Source organism: Triticum aestivum, chromosome 5B (assembly GCF_018294505.1).
Source record: "Triticum aestivum cultivar Chinese Spring chromosome 5B, IWGSC CS RefSeq v2.1, whole genome shotgun sequence".
In the NCBI taxonomy this organism is placed as follows: domain Eukaryota; kingdom Viridiplantae; phylum Streptophyta; class Magnoliopsida; order Poales; family Poaceae; genus Triticum; species Triticum aestivum.
In genome coordinates, this window is record NC_057807.1 from 637,179,114 (window position 1) to 637,197,307 (window position 18,194).

Here is an 18,194-nt window from a genome sequence, read left to right on the forward strand (position 1 = left end):
TAGAGGTTTCAGGATAGGCATACTCCTCCTCCTCCGTCTCCGGTAATGTAGGGTCAAGAGCGGCACACAAACCATCAAACGTGTACATAACATCCTTGATGCTCTTCGGGTTTGGATACCTACAAACAATTTTTTTTATCCAATTAAGTACAGATGGAGCATGACACAGACTCGTGCAATATCCAATATCTTTGACTAGTTGCACTTAGGATGTACAAATCCTTGAATACAATTTGCTTCAAATCTACTCAGCTACGTATCAAAAATTGAAGGAATTGCGTAGCAACCATTCATTAACAAAATCTATATTTTAAGCCCAATGTGATTTACTTGGCAACCAAGTCTTTGTATAGTTTCACGGTTGCAGGCGGACATTTGCGAAAGTTAGTACTACTGGGAGTAGATCTAGGAATTCACACCAAGAATGATCTCGTCCTAATTGAGATGGTGCAAGGGTTACAGACAAAACAATCATCACTTGCTGAAGAGATCCTGATCCGGCCACCTTCGGTCAGGGTAAGCAAGTTGATGCCACCTCGTTATGCTGCGATATGATTGTCAGAAATGTTTGGACTCGCAATATCTCCGCCGAAGACACTAATCGTGCAAACTCGTTGTGTGTATGAGCAGGTGGCCTCGTTGGCATCACGCAACACAAAGATTGAATGTATTTCCTCTCACCTCCTAATCCAATTTTTCTCATCGGCAGGTTGTTTTGTGACCTCTAGTTGTTTTAATACTAGCTAACGAACCATCCTCATCCTTAGAAGATTTGAGTGGGCATGAGGATTCCAAATGTTGATGTTTAGGTAAACATTTATAGGTCACGTGAATGCGGGGGCTCTCATTTTCCCTTGTTTCTTTCTAAGTCCTCCCCGGGCGTGTCCTCTCCCATCACTCTACGTTGGCTCATCCGTCCTGGATGGGAGCGGAGGAAATTTTCGCTCTCCTAATTTGTTTTTTTAGGGAATGGCCATCATGACTTACTTTATTGATTGAGCAATATCTTTTCGTTGTTCACTAGGGTGCTTACAAGAATTACAGGATACATCATTCCATAACCTCTCTTCTAGATAACCTCAGTGATACTCTTCAGGTTTCATTACCTACAAAGATAATTGTTTAAAATAAACGAAATCGCATAACAATCATTCATTGCCGAAATTCAATTTTTCAGAGCAGTGATGTTTGGTTGACAACCTTTGTGCATTTTCAAAGGTGCGGGTGGACAACTGCAAAAGCCAGTACAAACTGGAGTTTTAGGACCAGACGTCAACAATGAGCTCGTGATCTAGGAACATACATCACCCGCTGGAGAAAGCAATCTTGATGGATTGCAGAAAACTGTTCGGACTGACAGTATGTGTAGCCGCATCTCCGTCGAAGACATTGATAGTGCAAGCTTGTTGTGTGTAGGAGAAAGTGCTCTTGTTGGCATCACACGGCACGAAGATTGAATGTATTTCCCCATACCTCCTAATCCGATTATGCTCATCGGCTGGATGTTGTGTGACCTCTGGTTGTTCTAATACTAGCCAACAACTCATCCTCGTTTTCAGAGGATTTAAGTGGGAATGAGGAGTCCAAGTGTTGTTGCCAATGAACGTGCACATGCTTCATCAATCTCCCGTTAGGTACACTTATATGTTTGGTGGAAGCATGAATCATTTTCCTCTTACCACTCCGACCGTATGGAACTTACCACTCCGACTGTATGGAGACAGAGGTACCGCTTCGACCGTATTTAACTTATCACTCCGACCGTATGGAGACAGAGGTACCGCTCCGACCGTATGGAGAAAGAGGTACCGCTCCGACCCTATGGAACTTACCACTCCGACCGTATGGAGACAAAGGTACCGATGTATAGACATATTTTAGATTATAGATTCACTCATTTTGCTCTGTATATACTCTATATTATGATCTTTAAAAAAACTTATATTTAGGAACGAAGGGAGTACTTCGTAAATCAGTTTGTTTGTGTGTCAAGGCCTGTGATAGGGATTTAGCTGAATCACTCGGAATACACTATGGATGTGTTTATTTCAGCGACTTTTGCCCGTCATCCCTTTACGCCGTAAAGGGGAAACGTTACTTGTGTTTGTTTACTGCACACTGTAAACACATCCCTTTGATCGATACCACCCCCCCAACCCCCACCGGTAATTGCGGTATCGTTTCCTCCCTCCCCTCCTCCCCATCCCGCCACTATTAGGGAAAACCCTAGCAGCAGCGCGGGTTTTGTGCTCACTAGTAGCGCGGGAGGGTGCGCTACTAATAAGGCGCTACAGCTATTGCTTAGCAGCAGCGCGTGCGTGCCCGCGCTACTGCTAGGACGAATAGCTGCAGCGTTTGTTCGGTACCACGTTGCTGCTAAGATAACTACTTGCAGCATGTTTTCTGTCCATCGCTACTAGTACTTTTATTTTTATTTTTTCATTTCTAGTTTATTTATGCGCCATCGTACAAATATTGATACAATACCAGTTATGAGATTTACATCATTATGTCCATAACAGTGTGTCAAATGAAGGTGGATTAGGTTTAAGTGGAGGCAATATGTGGTGCATGTCAAAAGTATACTACTAATCCAAACTTGATCTAGTTTGGACTAGTAGTACTTTCGATGTGCACCACATGTTGCCTCCACTTGAACCTAATCCGCCAGCACAAGCTATTTAATCATCCTCATAGTCATTACCACCAACATTATTTATTTCTGTCTAAAAAAACAGTATTTATTTAATCACCACTAACACTAGCTAATAATAATCATCATAGTCATTATCACCAACACTAGCTATTTTATCATCATAGTAATATAGTGTAGCACATCATCATCCTGAAACTCATTTCTAGCTAGCTAATCACTCCTGCTGCTCTCTCTTAGGTAAAATAACATAAAACATGTATAGCTCTCCTCCTTGATCAAGCTGGAGCATGCAGATGAACCTGTCTCCTAATCGTGGGTAGCACATCTGTTTGCTGCCCCCTAGTACTTCTCTGCGCTCCCCCATCACATATTTGGTCCAGTCTTGCACTATTAAGCATCCGTCGCTAATCTTGAATGCACTAAAGTAATCTGTAAGATATCTTGGCCGTAAGCTAATAATACTTATGGTACCTTTAGTCTCGATCCCATAAGGCACAACATTCATTGGGAGTCCCTGTTGAAGAACATCGTATGTTAACATACTTAGCAATGAAGTATAGTTTCAAAATAATGTATGGAAAAGATGCAGTGATGACAAATAGTAAAAATCTTACCATTCTTCCTAAATAGATGTGACCGTGGTTCATTACGAACACTATTGGTCACACATTTTCAGTACTAACATTTCTAAATGCAGGAAGAAAATTTGTCTTGACAGTATCAAGATCCTCAAGCCATGAAACATAATGACTGAGCTCCTCGCAGTTGAGTTCAGCCCCAGGACAGTATACGGTCCTGTCTACCAAGCGCTGGACATGTTTGCTTGCACCGAAATAAGCTGACAATATAAATTAGTTGTCAACTATTTTTGAATAAACAATATCGATCAAAGACATAAATATGGTTGAGAAACTTACATAGTGGTATAACTGGAGGCGTCTGCACATCGACCCAGATGTCGGTATTACCTTCAATATCATCTTCCGGACGAATATCAAAAGTGATAACCATATCAGGCTCAAATGCATAAGTCTTGCATAGTGCTCGCCATGTTTTGCATCCAAAATAGGTGTAGTCGTCTGAATTGTACAATTTTTCATGGAAAATATAACCATGCTCGGTCTTCAAGTAAACTTTCTTTTCCTCCATACTATGACTAAAACCTATCTTATCCAATACAAAAACTCTTGCATGGTAGGGGATACGCTAGTAGAATAGTAAAAAAAAAATAAGTGGAAGCAAATGAAGAAGATGTCATGCTTAATTACGAAAAAAGACTTGTCGCTGTGACTTACTGTATCCACTTCGAAGTTCTCGTCCAGCTTGATGCTGAAGCGCCTATCATCATCTAGGAAGATTCCGTCGCACAGGCCGCGCTCGTCTTCGCAGTATTTGCAAATACCGAAATCCTTTTCATCGTCAGACATTTCCTATGTTCATAGTTAAAACATTAATTGAAAATCGATCGAAGACAACTATCAAGATACTCAACACACAAATCCGGGGCACTCGATATTTCCTACATATTCTGACACAAGTCATGCCAAAATTCACGGAAAAATCCGGCATGACCTTTGCTAAAATAGGACATATCGAGCGCCTGAAATTTGCCGGAACGGAAATGAATCAACACTCCGGCAAAACATAGGCCACTCGGAGGTGTAACCTGCAAACATGACGGGCCACTTGGATATTGAGCAACACAAGATATACATTTCAAAATATCTTATAGGACTCAAATTAGCATGCATTCAATAAGCAAAAGTAAATCATCTCAGACGTCCGTACATCGTCGAATATTATCACTAATACATCACGAATAGTGTCATACATATAACATCACTAATACAACTAAAACCCTAGCACACGACGGGTATCGGCGCGGGCGGTGGACACCCACAGAGAAGGAACCATCACGGGATCATAGCTCCAGTGAGATCCCCGGAGAACCTGCCAGGTATTGGAGAACAGCCTGTGCTCCAACGCAAACAAGTAGCGACGGACGTGCGCGTCCTCCTCACTGACACGGTGACGCACCACCTCCGCGGAGTCCTCGAGCCTCTCGATCGTCACTGGCCCACGCGACCGCCACCAAAGAAGGTTCGAGTCAATGACAGGCTGGCTCCTCACCAACCTGCGCCCCCCGATAGGTAGCGCCTCCCAGTACCACCCCGGCGGAGCCCAGTCCCGAACATGGCCGATCTGGTCAAGCAGGTGTCGTCCTCCGCTGACTCGACGACGAGGATGCGGGATAGGCATCGTCGACGTCGAGGCGGGAAAAATTGCTTTAACTAAAAAATATAAACAAGTTCTTACTAACTAGTTCTATTAATTCAACTAGTTCTTACTAAAAATAACTTAATATAAATAAAAATATTCTACTACCTAATTAGTACCTAGTTCTTAATATGCAACTAAATAAACTTACTATAAATAAAAATAAACTTAATATGCAACTAAAATATAAAGAAACCCTAGGCAGAGGTAGGGGAGAGGGAGGAGCGGGCGTGCTCACCTCGGGTGACTGCGACGAGGGAGGGGTAGGGCGGCGTCGAGGTCGGGGCGGCGTCCGGGGCGGTGTTGAGGTCGGGGGCGGGGGCGGCGTTGAATCTGGGGTCGGGGCGGCGTCCGGGGCGGCGTTGAGGTCGGGGGCGGGAGCGGCGTTGAGGTCGGGGGTCGGGGCGGCGTAGAGGGTGCGGAGAGCGCGCGGCGGCCAACGGGCGACGGCGGCGGCGAGAGTAGAGAGAGTTGGATTTGGGGGAAAGTGGCGTGGGGAAGGACGAACCCCGTGGTTAAGTCAGAAGTAGCAGTAGCGCGTTCCGGGAAAAGCGCTGCTGCTATCTTAGCTATAGCGCGTTCTCTGATACACGCTACTGCTACTCCTTTCTCTTCTTTCCCTTTTCCATTTACTTTTCTTCACATTTTATTTGTTTCCTTTCACCTTATTCTATTTCTTTCATTTTCAATTACCTTTCCATTCTCTTTCCATTTAATTTTATAACCTTTAGCAGCAACGAGTTTATATTAAAACACGCTGCTACAAACGACGTAGCGGTAGCGCGGTTCGTCATAGATCGCTACTACTATGTGTAGCCTATGGGCTAAGCCGTGGGAATTTTAGTAGTAACATGTGTTCAGCAAGACGCGCTACCGCTAGATCTTTATCTGCAGCGCGGTTTCCTCTCGCGCGCTACTGCTAATTAGCACCAGCGTGCTTTTCTGACCCACGCTACTGCTAAAGTTCTGTGTATAGGGTTTTCCCTAGTAGTGCGCCTCCCTCCTTGTCCGCCGCTGCCTCCTCTCCGCCAATATCGGCGTAGCCAGCAGCACAAGACCTGAGCAGTCGGCGACGCTTGATCTCGAGGGCGGTCGGCATCGCTTGATTTCGCGGACAGCCAGCGATGCACAAGATCCGAGCTTCCGGTGGCGTGGCGACCACAGGGACGGCTGGCGGCATTTGAGATCCTGCTTGGCTGGCATCAAGCAAGAGCAGGCGAGCAGTAGGGCCGAGCAAGAAGAGCAGAGCACTGGTAACCGATTCCTTAAACTGAACGTGAACCAAACAAACTTGCAAAAAACTCATTACACCTCGTTAAACACTTTGATCGGATAGTTAACGTTGCCGTTACCATTTCTGTAGCCAAACACCTCCTATGTTCACCGACAATAACAAAAACCGAGACCTTGCAAAGCCCGCAGACTAGACTGACAACAACAAGAAATGTATTCTCAGCATATAGCAGAAGATTAAATACGTCTCATAACATCCACATACAGAGTCAGATTCTTCCAAACATGCATCATGGTTCCGAAATATCAAAACTGCATCAACCATTCACTTCCTAATGTAAAGCGGGCTTAACAAACAAAACATCTTCCGAACATGAAGGATCATCGATCAATCAACCTAGTTCATCCTTCTGACGGGCTGGTTGATGTAGTTCTCACGATTGCCGGCATCACCACCCTCGGCGTAGTTGTTCCTCTTCTTCTTGAAGCCTCCCGGCGGCGCCTTCAGCTTGAATGGTCACATGAAGTTGTTGGCCTCCTTGAAGTGAGGGCCGACCGTTAATATCTCATGGACAAGGTCCTTAATGCAAATGATGTTGTGTTTTCCATGACCCTGACAATTATTAGACAAATAAAATGGTCAGAATCACACCAAAGTTGCATTTGGAGATGCAAAGTAAAGAGCCATATGTTGCGATCGACTGCTCACCTCCTCAGTGACCTTGTTATTGGTTAGAGGAATCCTTTGCTTGTTGAGCTTTCCATAGTCTCTCTTGTAGATCAAATCCCTCACGGTCTTCAAGTTTGGGTACCTATTCTATCGGTTTAGCTCCGGTGCCCATGCCATGAGGTCCTCAAGTTGTCGCTATGACACGGAGTACAGAAAATTGCTTCAACATCAAGGGGAAGAAAAGCCTGGTGCGGGAGTGGTATATCCCTACCGTGTTTGTCATCCATGAACCCAAAGACTCTCCGATGGAGGCACCTTCCCCGAGGAATAACGGGTTTAGCCGAGAAGCAAGGAGGGATCCATGTACTGCAACAAATCCGGAATTGATGACCAGGCAATATGACAAATCGGCCCTTATTGAAGAAGATCGAATCCTTGCTGACCTTGTGTGTGCCTCTTCAAAAATGGTGTGACCGCACAATCTGTTATCCACCCATGCACATTGCCTATATCAAATGTTTAAGGTCTTCAGCACTGTTTGTGGTCTTGAATATATTTCAAATGAGATTTTGGGAGGATTGTTTCACAGTGTGCGTAGAAAACACAACACGATTGAAAAAAATCCTAAGTACCTCACCTCCTTGAAGGCTATGACTTAATCAGACATAGGCTATGTTCAACAATGACATAGTTCTGATGAGTTCCAGTGGAACCTTCACAAGAACCGGAAGTTCTCGGTCAGATCTATATACCAGATTTTCCTCCACTATGATGCCCCAATTAATTGAAAAACTAGTAAGCTTAAAACCATTGTCCTCGTGGGGGCGTTAGCAATGTATTAGTGCCTTTGACTATTTAAAAAGGGTTAATTATCCTTTTGCCCTCAGTGGTGTCCATGTGCTCAGTTTTGCCCTCAGATGTGAATCGTGCTCAGTTTTGCCCCTAGTCCGTGCGCACCAACTCATTTCGTGAACTCTGCCGTCTCTGTCAGGTCAACCTTTTGACCCGGCCCTTACAGGTGAGACCAGGTGGTAGAGATGCCCTAGACGATCAGACCGTTGCACGCGTGGCATGTGGGACCCAGCAGAGAGCCATTGAGCAGAGAGCCGTTGCGAGTGTGCTATATAAGTGGGGGACCGACAGGGGCGGTGACCACGGCGACAGAGAGCACGACGGTGACCATGGCGAGAGAGAGAGAGAGCGGCGGTGGGAAGCTAGCTGTGGAGGGCGCGGCGGCTTTCAGATCCCCTTCAACTCTGAGCTCCATGTCTTCCTCAAGCTCCCGCACCACCTTGCGGATGCAGAGCCAGGCGCGTGTGGACATGCCTGTCTTCGTCTGTCCGCGGTGCCGGGCGGGTGTTGATCGGAGGGTTTCTCACACATCGAGGAACCAGAATCGTCCGTTCTACGTGTGCAGCGAGAATGGGGTAAGAATCGGGGCAATCACACCATTTTCGTGGTCAGGATCTTTGAGCAATGGGTTGATCTGTTTGGCGTTCATGCAGGTGACGTGCTTCTTTCTTTGGGTCGATGCTCTGGCCAAGACTCTAATGAATGAACTGCAAGAAGAGCATGAAGAATGGTTGCGCATGCTGTCACAAATGTCAGTGGCCGCAGCATGAGCTCCGGAAGAAGAGATGGAGGGCGAAGTACGATCTGGCAGAGAGCTAGTTGTTGAGCTTAGGATGTTGAAGAAGAAGGTTAGGAAGCTTGAAGATCAAGCACAAATACCAATACACATTTGCAATTACTTTTGGGCATTTGTAGGTATGGTAATCGCACTGGGTGTAATGTTGAAATTGTATGGAAAGGCATGAATTATGGAGGAATTTATAAGCTTGAAATTGTATGAGAAATTCACCTAGTTTAAATGTTGGCCAAAGTTGTTTAAATGTTGAAAAAAAGAGAGAAGAAGTGACCAACATGTAAATATGTTGAAAAAGGGAGAAAAAATGAGGAATTTAGAAACTTAGAGAAGAAGTGACCAACATGTAAATATGTTGAAAAAATGGAGAAGAAATGAGGAATTCAAAAACTTTTGATCAATGAAATGCAGCTCTCTGCTCTGTCTTTCTGTCAAAAAAAGGTTCCTCTGTGGGCCAAATTCAGAGCGTAGAGCCAAGTGCCGGCTAGACCAATGGGCCAACTGATCCAGTTAGGCCCATTTGGGGGTTCTCTTGCGTGTTTTTCTGTTTTCTCTTTTGATTTAATTTAGGTAGTAAATCATAATGCTGAAACTTTTTGTGGAAGCTAACTGAATTATTCCAGAGCCAAACAATTAAGTTTAGAATTTTTTTGGAGCTGTTAAATATTTAATAGCAATTTAATTACTCCAATTCAAATACACTGTGATTTAAATCAAAGACCAAAATGTCTTGGAAAATGTGCCTCAGCTCTGATAGAGGTTTACACCTGGTGCCAAAATTAATGAACATTTTTTAAGGGCATTACATTGAGAAAAAAATAATTTGTCTAAAAAAATGAAGGGTGGAAAATGCACAAAAAATTGGTGCAGCTGGGAACTCGAACCCAGGACCACGTGGGTTTGTGGCGTTTAGGGATGCGCTGGTAACCGCTAGGGCAGATGGAAAGACTTTGATATGGGTAGGGAAGGAAAATATACATAGTGAGACTGTTTGTTTGTACTGAATGTTTGCACACGCGTGAGAGTGGTTTTCCTTTGTTTTGCACTGAAATTTTGGAGGGTTGCAAACGTATGTTTGCACTGCCACATGATTTTGGTTGGAGTGGCACTTGGTTTAGGATTTAAAGGGAACAAATTTGCATGTTAGTTCATGACTTTGTTTAAGGAAGAAATGATATGTTTGGGCACTGACATTTTTTAACACAAATAATAACTTGGATAGATGGGTACCCATAGGTAAGTTCACAGACACGACACGACACAACACGACACGACACGACATAGAAAAGCAACAAAATAAAAGTGATAAAATGAAAACATGACGAGCTTGACTCCGGGCTTGCACCCCTTCTTGAACATCTTCATGTTGACCTTCTTCTTCCACCTTGGCCGCGCGCCCCTTCAACACCATCTTCAACTTCACACCTCTTCCTCCTCATCGTAGGGAAGGAAGTGCATCTGGCTTGGAGTGGGGAAGACGCTCTCATAGTTGGTGTAGATGTTGTACACCGTGAAGAAGATGGACTCGCAGCCACACCAAAAGACTTGGCCGAGGAGCTCGCGCGCAGTAGGAGGATGCCGCCGCAGTCACGGACCTCGTTGAGGGTGAATATCCTAGGCGAGCCCCGTGGGAGGTGGGCATAGCCGGCTCTGAGGAAGGCGCGGGTGAGCTCGACGGACCCCCTCCACCTTGAAGTCGCCCACACACGAAGCTCCCTCTCCACGAGCACGCCCGGTGGGTAGCGCAGCTCCGGCACGACAGGCGGACGAAGGAAGGCCGACTCGTTGTACTGCATCTTCACTTGGTCGCTTGGAGAGGGCTCGGTCGCTTGGGTGTTTGAAGTTGAAGAGAATGGATCTGACTTTTGGGTGGTGAGTGGGAGAGGAAGGAGAGGCACCCCATTTATAGGCCTGTGGGTGGGAGAGGAAGAGAGAAGGGATGAGAATGGTGCGTGTGTGAATCCGAACGCGTGTGTGTATCCGTTATGTTTTGGACCCTTAAATTTTTGCGCGGAAATGATGCATTGGACGCGTACGTGCATTTGAATCACTGCGTAGGGAAGCTCTTTGACCGGGCGCGTGCATCTGACTCACTGTCGCGTGCATTTGAATCACTGCATAGGGAAGCTCTTTGACCGGGCGCGTGCATCTGACTCGCTATCATAATCTGAACCACTGGCGTAATCTGAAACAATGGCTAACTCTGAATCAATACGTGCATGGCCACCTAGCTCGCCTAGCTCGCCTCGCTCGCCTCGCTCCCATGCATGCACGTCCGCCTCCCGTGCATGCAAACACACGTCGCCGCCCTTCCCATGCATGCAGGCCTGGAAAGGCTGAGACAGGCTATTAACTGCGGTCTCAGGCCCAGACAGCAACATGGCCCAATGGTCCATCCAGCGCGCCCGGTACTTATTGAGAATAAACAATCTCCCAGCCAATCAGATTCATCTCGCGGATCGCCCCCCTCCTCCCCACAGATTCCTTCTAGAAGGATTAGATCGACGGTCCTTGATCGCTGCTAGGGTTAGATGGATGGGCCTGTTCAACGCTAGGGTTAGCGGGGTTTGGGAGGGGTTTGGAGCAGTCAAACATGAGTTTGACCAGATTTCAAATGAGCATAATAAATCTTTTCCTAATAATAAAGCACGGATTGACTCTTTGGGTTCATCGTCACAATACGCGTCTTTCTGTGAATTTATGCTTTTAGTTTGAATTTAAAACATATACGCAAGGTGGTACTAATTCGGGGAATGACGTCGTGGCCTGTGCTGGCTTGCGCACTAATGGGCCACATTGGGCCGCAGTGTCAGTCTGCCCGTAACTGCCACGAACACAGATTGAAAAGTAGGTCGTGCACGGTGGAAACAGAAAACTAGGGTAACCCCACGGTGCTTCCTCTCCTCATCTCTCTTTCTCTCCCGATCTCTCTTTCTCCTTCTAGCGTCGTCACTTCCGTCGTTGCCATGTGCCTTCGGGGCCGCTGCCATGTCAATCACGTGACTGTGCTCTCCGATCGTTGAAGTCCCGCGCCACTTGTAGAATCGGATCTGTTGAGTAACGTGATTGTATTAAGAAACATAGGTTAGACTAGGAAATATTATGGCTTGCCTTGTATTTCAAGTAGATCATGTACTCCTATATATATGTCCACGAGGCTCAAGCACTACATAAAACTATTCCACCAAATCCCTCTCTCCCTTCTAACATGGTATCTATCGCAAGTCGATCCTAAACCCTAGCCGCCGCCGCTTCCGCACCTGCACGCCGCCCTCGGGGCGGTCAGCCTTCATGACCCCCGTCGGGGCCCGCGCCGCCCATACCGAGGGTTCGTCTGCGGTCGTGTTGACCGGCTGCCCTAGAGAGTCTTTTCCCTGATCCTTGCTTCGGGGTTTTTTCTCTCCCGCCGGTCATCTTGATCGCGCGGTTTCTTTTTTGGTTTTACGATCTAATCTTGATCGGTTTGCGTCGCCCACCACCGTTGTCGACCCCATGCGCCTCTACTCCAACACCGGCGCGATCGGCCGGATTATTCACCGATCCGGCGGCCTCTCATGTCGTCCGCATGTCTGCCCGTTGGTCGCCTCGACCCGGCGGCCTCACGCGTCATCCGCGTGTCTACCCGCAGGTCGCCCTGACCTGGCAGCCTCGCGTCATGCAGCGGCCCTTCACCGCCACCGTTCGCGCGCCGGTCCGCCCGTCGATCTACGCCGGCCGTCACCACCCTGCTCTGACCGGGACTCCTGCATCACCCCGACCCAGCGGCCTCGCGCCATGCGGCGGCCAATCATAGCCGCCCTGCCGCCCGCTGTCGTCGGCTTCATCTCGGACTCCGCCGCCACCCCGTCTTCACCGACCGGCGTCCCCGACCTCGCGCGCGATCGGATTGATCACCCGCCCGCCGCCGCAATCCATCTCATCTACGCCGTGCGACCGACCTAGCCCGTCGGTTGCGTGCGCCTCAGCAGGCCCTGTGAAGACCGTCCCGAGTTCAGCGCGCCCCTCTACCGATCGAGCAGCGGGATGCCGCTGCATCGCCCATCGGGCTGCAGCGCCGCCGCCCCGTGGTTCTTCTCCCGGCTACATCGACCCGCGTCACTGCTGCGTCGCCCCTTCGGCCGTAGTACCGCGGCCCGCGGTCCACCGCCGCCCCAAGGCCGTCCGTTCCAGGTCGTCCCCGTGGCAGCACCAACCCTCGCGCCGCCGCTGCGTCGCCCCGTCGGGCCATAGCGAGCGTGGCACACGGTCCATGCCGCCGTCCCGAGGCCGCCCCCGCGGTTGTACCAACCCGTGCTTCTCCGCCGCGCCGCCCCTTCGAGCTGTCGCGCCGCGGCCGGCGATCCCTGCCGCCGCCCCGAGGTCTTCCGCCGTCGCCTTGACCTGCCCACCGCCACGTCGCCCCTTCGGGTCATAGTGAAGGAAATATGCCCTAGAGGCAATAATAAAGTTATTATTTATTTCCTTATATCATGATAAATGTTTATTATTCATGCTAGAATTGTATTAACCGGAAACATAATACATGTGTGAATACATAGACAAACATAGTGTCACTAGTATGCCTCTACTTAACTAGCTCGTTGAATCAAAGATGGTTAAGTTTCCTAGCCATGGACAAAAGAGTTGTCATTTGATTAACGGGATCACATCATTAGGAGAATGATGTGATTGACATGACCCATTCCGTTAGCCTAGCACTTGATCGTTTAGTATGTTGCTATTGCTTTCTTCATGACTTATACATGTTCCTGTAACTATGAGATTATGCAACTCCCGTTTACCGGAGGAACACTTTGGGTGCTACCAAACGTCACAACATAACTGGGTGATTATAAAGGAGTATTACCGGTGTCTCCAAAGGTACATGTGGGTTGGCATATTTCGAGATTATGTTTTGTCACTCCGATTGTCGGAGAGGTATCTCTGGGCCCTCTCGGTAATGCACATCACTTTAAGCCTTGCAAGCAATGTGACTAATGAGTTAGTTGCGGGATGATGCATTATGTAACGAGTAAAGAGACTTGCCGGTAACGAGATTGAACTAGGTATTGGATACCGACGTTCGAATCTCGGGCAAGTAACATACCGATGACAAAGGGAACAACGTATGTTGTTATGCGGTTTGACCGATAAAGATCTTCATAGAATATGTAGGAGCCAATATGAGCATCCAGGTTCCGCTATTGGTTATTGACCAAGAATAGTTCTAGGTCATGTCTACATAGTTCTCGAACCCATAGGTCCGCACGCTTAAGGTTTCGATGACAGTTATATTATGAGTTTATGAGTTTTGATGTACCGAAGGAGTTCGGAGTCCCGGATGAGATCGGGGACATGACGAGGAGTCTCGAAATGGTCGAGACGTAAAGATCGATATATTGGACGACTATATTCGGAGTTCGGAAAGGTTCCGAGTGATTCGGGTATTTTCGGGGGTACCGGGGAGTTACGGGAATACGAGGAAGAAGCAATGGGCCTCATGGGCCAAGTGGTGGAAGAGAGGAGGCAGGGCGCGCCCCCCCCCTAGCCCAAACCGAATTGGACTAGGGGGCCGGGCCCCCTTTCCTCCTTTTCCTCCCTCTCCTTCCTTCTCCTTCTCCTTCCCTTCCTTCCCCTCTCCTAGTTGGACTAGGAAAGGAGGGAGTCTTACTCCCGGTGGGAGTAGGACTCCTCCCTGGCGCGCCCTCCCTTGGCCGGCCGCCCCTCCCCCTTGCTCCTTTATATACGGGGGCAGGGGGGCACCCCATGACACACTAGTTGATCTATGGATCGTTCCTTAGTCGTGTGCGGTGCCCCCCTCCACCATATTCCACCTCGGTCATATCGTCGCGGAGTTTAGGCGAAGCCCTGCGCCGGTAGAGCATCATCATCGTCACCACGCCGTCGTGCTGACGGAACTCATCCCCGAAGCTTTGCTGGATCGAAGCCCTGGGATCGTCATCGAGCTGAACGTGTGCTGAACTCGGAGGTGCCGTACGTTCGGTACTTGGATCGGTCGGATCGTGAAGACGTACGACTACATCAACCGCGTTGTCATAACGCTTCCGCTTACGGTCTACGAGGGTACGTGGACAACACTCTCCCCTCTCGTTGCTATGCCATCACCATGATCTTGCGTGTACGTAGGAATTTTTTTGAAATTACTACGTTCCCCAACAGTGGCATCAAAGCCTAGGTTTTATGCGTTGATGTTATATGCACGAGTAGAACACAAGTGAGTTGTGGGCGATACAAGTCATACTGCTTACCAGCATGTCATACTTTGGTTCGGCGATATTGTGAGATGAAGCGGCCCGGACCGTTACGCGTACGCTTACGCGAGACTGGTTTCACCGTTGCGAGCACTTGTGCTTAAAGGTGGATGGTGGGTGTCTGTCTCTCTCACTTTAGCTGAATCGAGTGTGGCTACGCCCGATCCTTGCGAAGGTTAAAACAGCACCAACTTGACGAACTATCGTTGTGGTTTTTATGCGTAGGTAAGAACGGTTCTTGCTAAAGCCCGTAGCAGCCACGTAAAATTTGCAACAACAAAGTAGAGGACGTCTAACTTGTTTTTGCAGGGCATGTTGTGATGTGATATGGTCAAGACGTGATGCTATATTTTATTGTATGAGATGATCATGTTTTGTAACCGAAGTTATCGGCAACTGGCAGGAGCCATATGGTTGTCGCTTTATTGTATGAAATGCAAACGCCCTGTAATTGCTTTACTTTATCTCTAAGCGGTAGCGATAGTCGTAGAAGCAATAGATGGCGTAATGACAACGATGCTACGATGGAGATCAAGGTGTCGCGCCGGTGACGATGGTGATCACGACGGTGCTTCGAAGATGGAGATCACAAGCACAAGATGATGATGGCCATATCATATCACTTATATTGATTGCATGTGATGTTTATCCTTTATGCATCTTATATCTTGCTTTGATTGATGGTAGCATTTTAAGATGATCTCTCACTAATAATCAAGAAGTGTTCTCCCTGAGTATGCACCGTTGCAAAAGTTCTTCATGCTGAGACACCACGTGATGATCGGGTGTGATAGACTCTACGTTCAAATACAATGGGTGCAAAACAGTTGCGCACGCAGAATACTCAGGTTAAACTTGACGAGCCTAGCATATACAGATATGGCCTCGGAACACGGAGACCGAAAGGTCGAACGCGAATCATATAGTAGATATGATCAACATATTGATGTCCACCATTGAAACTACTCCATCTCACGTGATGATCGGACATGGTTTAGTTGATTTGGATCACGTGATCACTTAGATGACTAGAGAGATGTCTGTCTAAGTGGGAGTTCTTAAGTAATATGATTAATTGAATTTTAATTTATCATGAACTTAGTCCTGGTAGTATTTTGCAAGTTATATTGTAGATCAATAGCTTGCGTTGTTACTTTCATATGTTTATTTTTATATGTTCCTAGAGAAAATTGTGTTGAAAGATGTTAGTAGCAATGATGCGGATTGGATCCGTGATCTGAGGTTTATCCTCATTGCTGCACAGAAGAATTATGTCCTTAATGGACCGCTAGGTGACAGACCTATTGCAGGAGCAGATGCATACGTTATGAACGTTTGGCTAGCTCAATATGATGACTACTTGATAGTTTTGTGCACCATGCTTTATGGCTTAGAATCGGGACTTCAAAAACGTTTTGAACGTCATGGACCATATGAGATGTTCCAGGAATTGAAGTTAATATTTCAAGCAAATACCCGAGTTGAGAGATATGAAGTCTCCAACAAGTTCTATAGCTAAAAGATGGAGGAGAATCGCTCAACTAGTAAGCATGTGCTCAGATTGTCTGGGTACTTCAATCACTTGAATCAAGTGGGAGTTAATCTTCCAGATAAGATAGTGATTGACAGAATTCTCTAGTCACCATCACTAAGTTACTAGAACTTCGTGATGAACTATAGTATGCAAGGGATGACGAAAACAATTCCCGAGCTCTTCGTGATGTTGAAATCGACGAAGGTAGAAATCAAGAAAGAGCATCAAGTGTTGATGATTGACAAGACCACTAGTTTCAAGAAAAGGGCAAAGGGAAAGAAAGGGAAACTTCAAGTAGAATGGCAAACAAGTTGTCACTCCCGTGAAGAAGACCAAAGCTGGACCAAAGCCTGAAACTGAGTGCTTACACTGCAAAGGAAATGGTCACTGGAAACGGAAATACCCTGAATATTTGGTGGATAAGAAGGATGGCAAAGTGGACAAGGGTATATTTGATATACAGGTTTTTGATGTGTACCTTACTAGTGTTTATAGTAGCCCCTGAGTATTTGATACTTGTTCGGTTGCTAAATATTAGTAACTCAAAATAGGAGTTACGGAATAAACAGAGACTAGTTGAGGGTGAAGTGACGATGTGTGTTGGAAATAGTTCCAAGATTGATATGATCATCATCACACTCTCCCTACACTTTCGAGATTTGTGTAGAACCTAAATAAATGTTATTTGGCGTTTGCGTTGAGCATGAATATGATTTGATCATGTTTATTGCAATACGGTTATTCATTTAAAATCAAAGAATAATTGTTGTTCTGTTTACATGAATAAAACATTCAATGGTCATACACCCAATGAAAATAGTTTGTTGGATCTCGATCGTAGTGATACACATATTCATAATATTGATGCCAAAAGATGCAAAGTTAATAATGATAGTGCAACTTATTTATGGCACTGCCGTTTGGGTCATATCGGTGTAAAGCGCATGAAGAAACTCCATAAAGATGGATTTTCGGAATCACTTGCTTATGAATCATTTGATGCTTGCGAACCGTGCTTTTTGGGCAAGATGACTAAAACTCCGTTCTTCGGAACAATGGAACGAGCTACTGACTTGTTGGAAATAATACATACCGATGTATGTGATCCAATGAGTGTTGATGCTCGTGGCAAGTATCGTTATTTTCTGATCTTCACAAGATGATTTGAGCAGATATGGGTATATATACTTGATGAAACATAAGTCTGAAATAATTGAAAGGTTCAAAGAATTTCAGAGTGAAGTGGAAAAATCATCGTAACAAGAAAATAAAATTTCTGTGATCTGATCGCAGAGACGAATATTTGAGTTACGAGTTTGGTCTTCAATTAAAACAATGTGGAATAGTTTCACAGCTCACGCCACCTGGAACACCACAACGTTATGGTGTGTCCGAACGTCGTAACCGCACTTTATTGGATATGGTGCGATCTATGATGTCTCTTATTGATTTAACATTATCGTTTTGGGGTTATGCATTAGAGACAGCTGCATTCACGTTAAAAGGGCACCATCTAAATCCGTTGAGACGACATCGTATAAACTATGGTTTAGCAGTAAACCTAAGCTGTCGTTTCTTAAAGTTTGGAGTTGAGATGCTTATATGAAAAAGGTTTTCAACCTGATAAGCTCGAACCCAAATCAGAGAAGTGCGTCTTCATAGAATACCCAAAGGAAACTGTTGGGTACTCCTTCTATCACAAATCCAAAGGCAAAACATTCATTGCTAAGAATGGATCCTTTCTAGAGAAGGAGTTTCTCTCGAAAGAAGTGAGTGGGAGGAAAGTAGAACTTGATGAGGTAACTGTACCTTCTCCCTTATTGGAAAGTAGTGCATCACAGAAATCAGTTCCAGTGATTCCTACACCAATTAGTGAGGAAGTTAATGATGATGATCATGAAACTTCAGATCAATTTGCTACCAAACCT

The 18,194-nt window shown here is 46.3% G+C and overlaps 1 pseudogene; it reads right to left on the bottom strand.

Moving 5' to 3' along the window:
• Positions 1 to 6,563: 6,563 nt before the first annotated feature.
• LOC123115149 (60S ribosomal protein L7-3-like) overlaps positions 6,564 to 18,194 on the bottom strand; it is a 33,136-nt pseudogene continuing 21,505 nt past the window's right edge.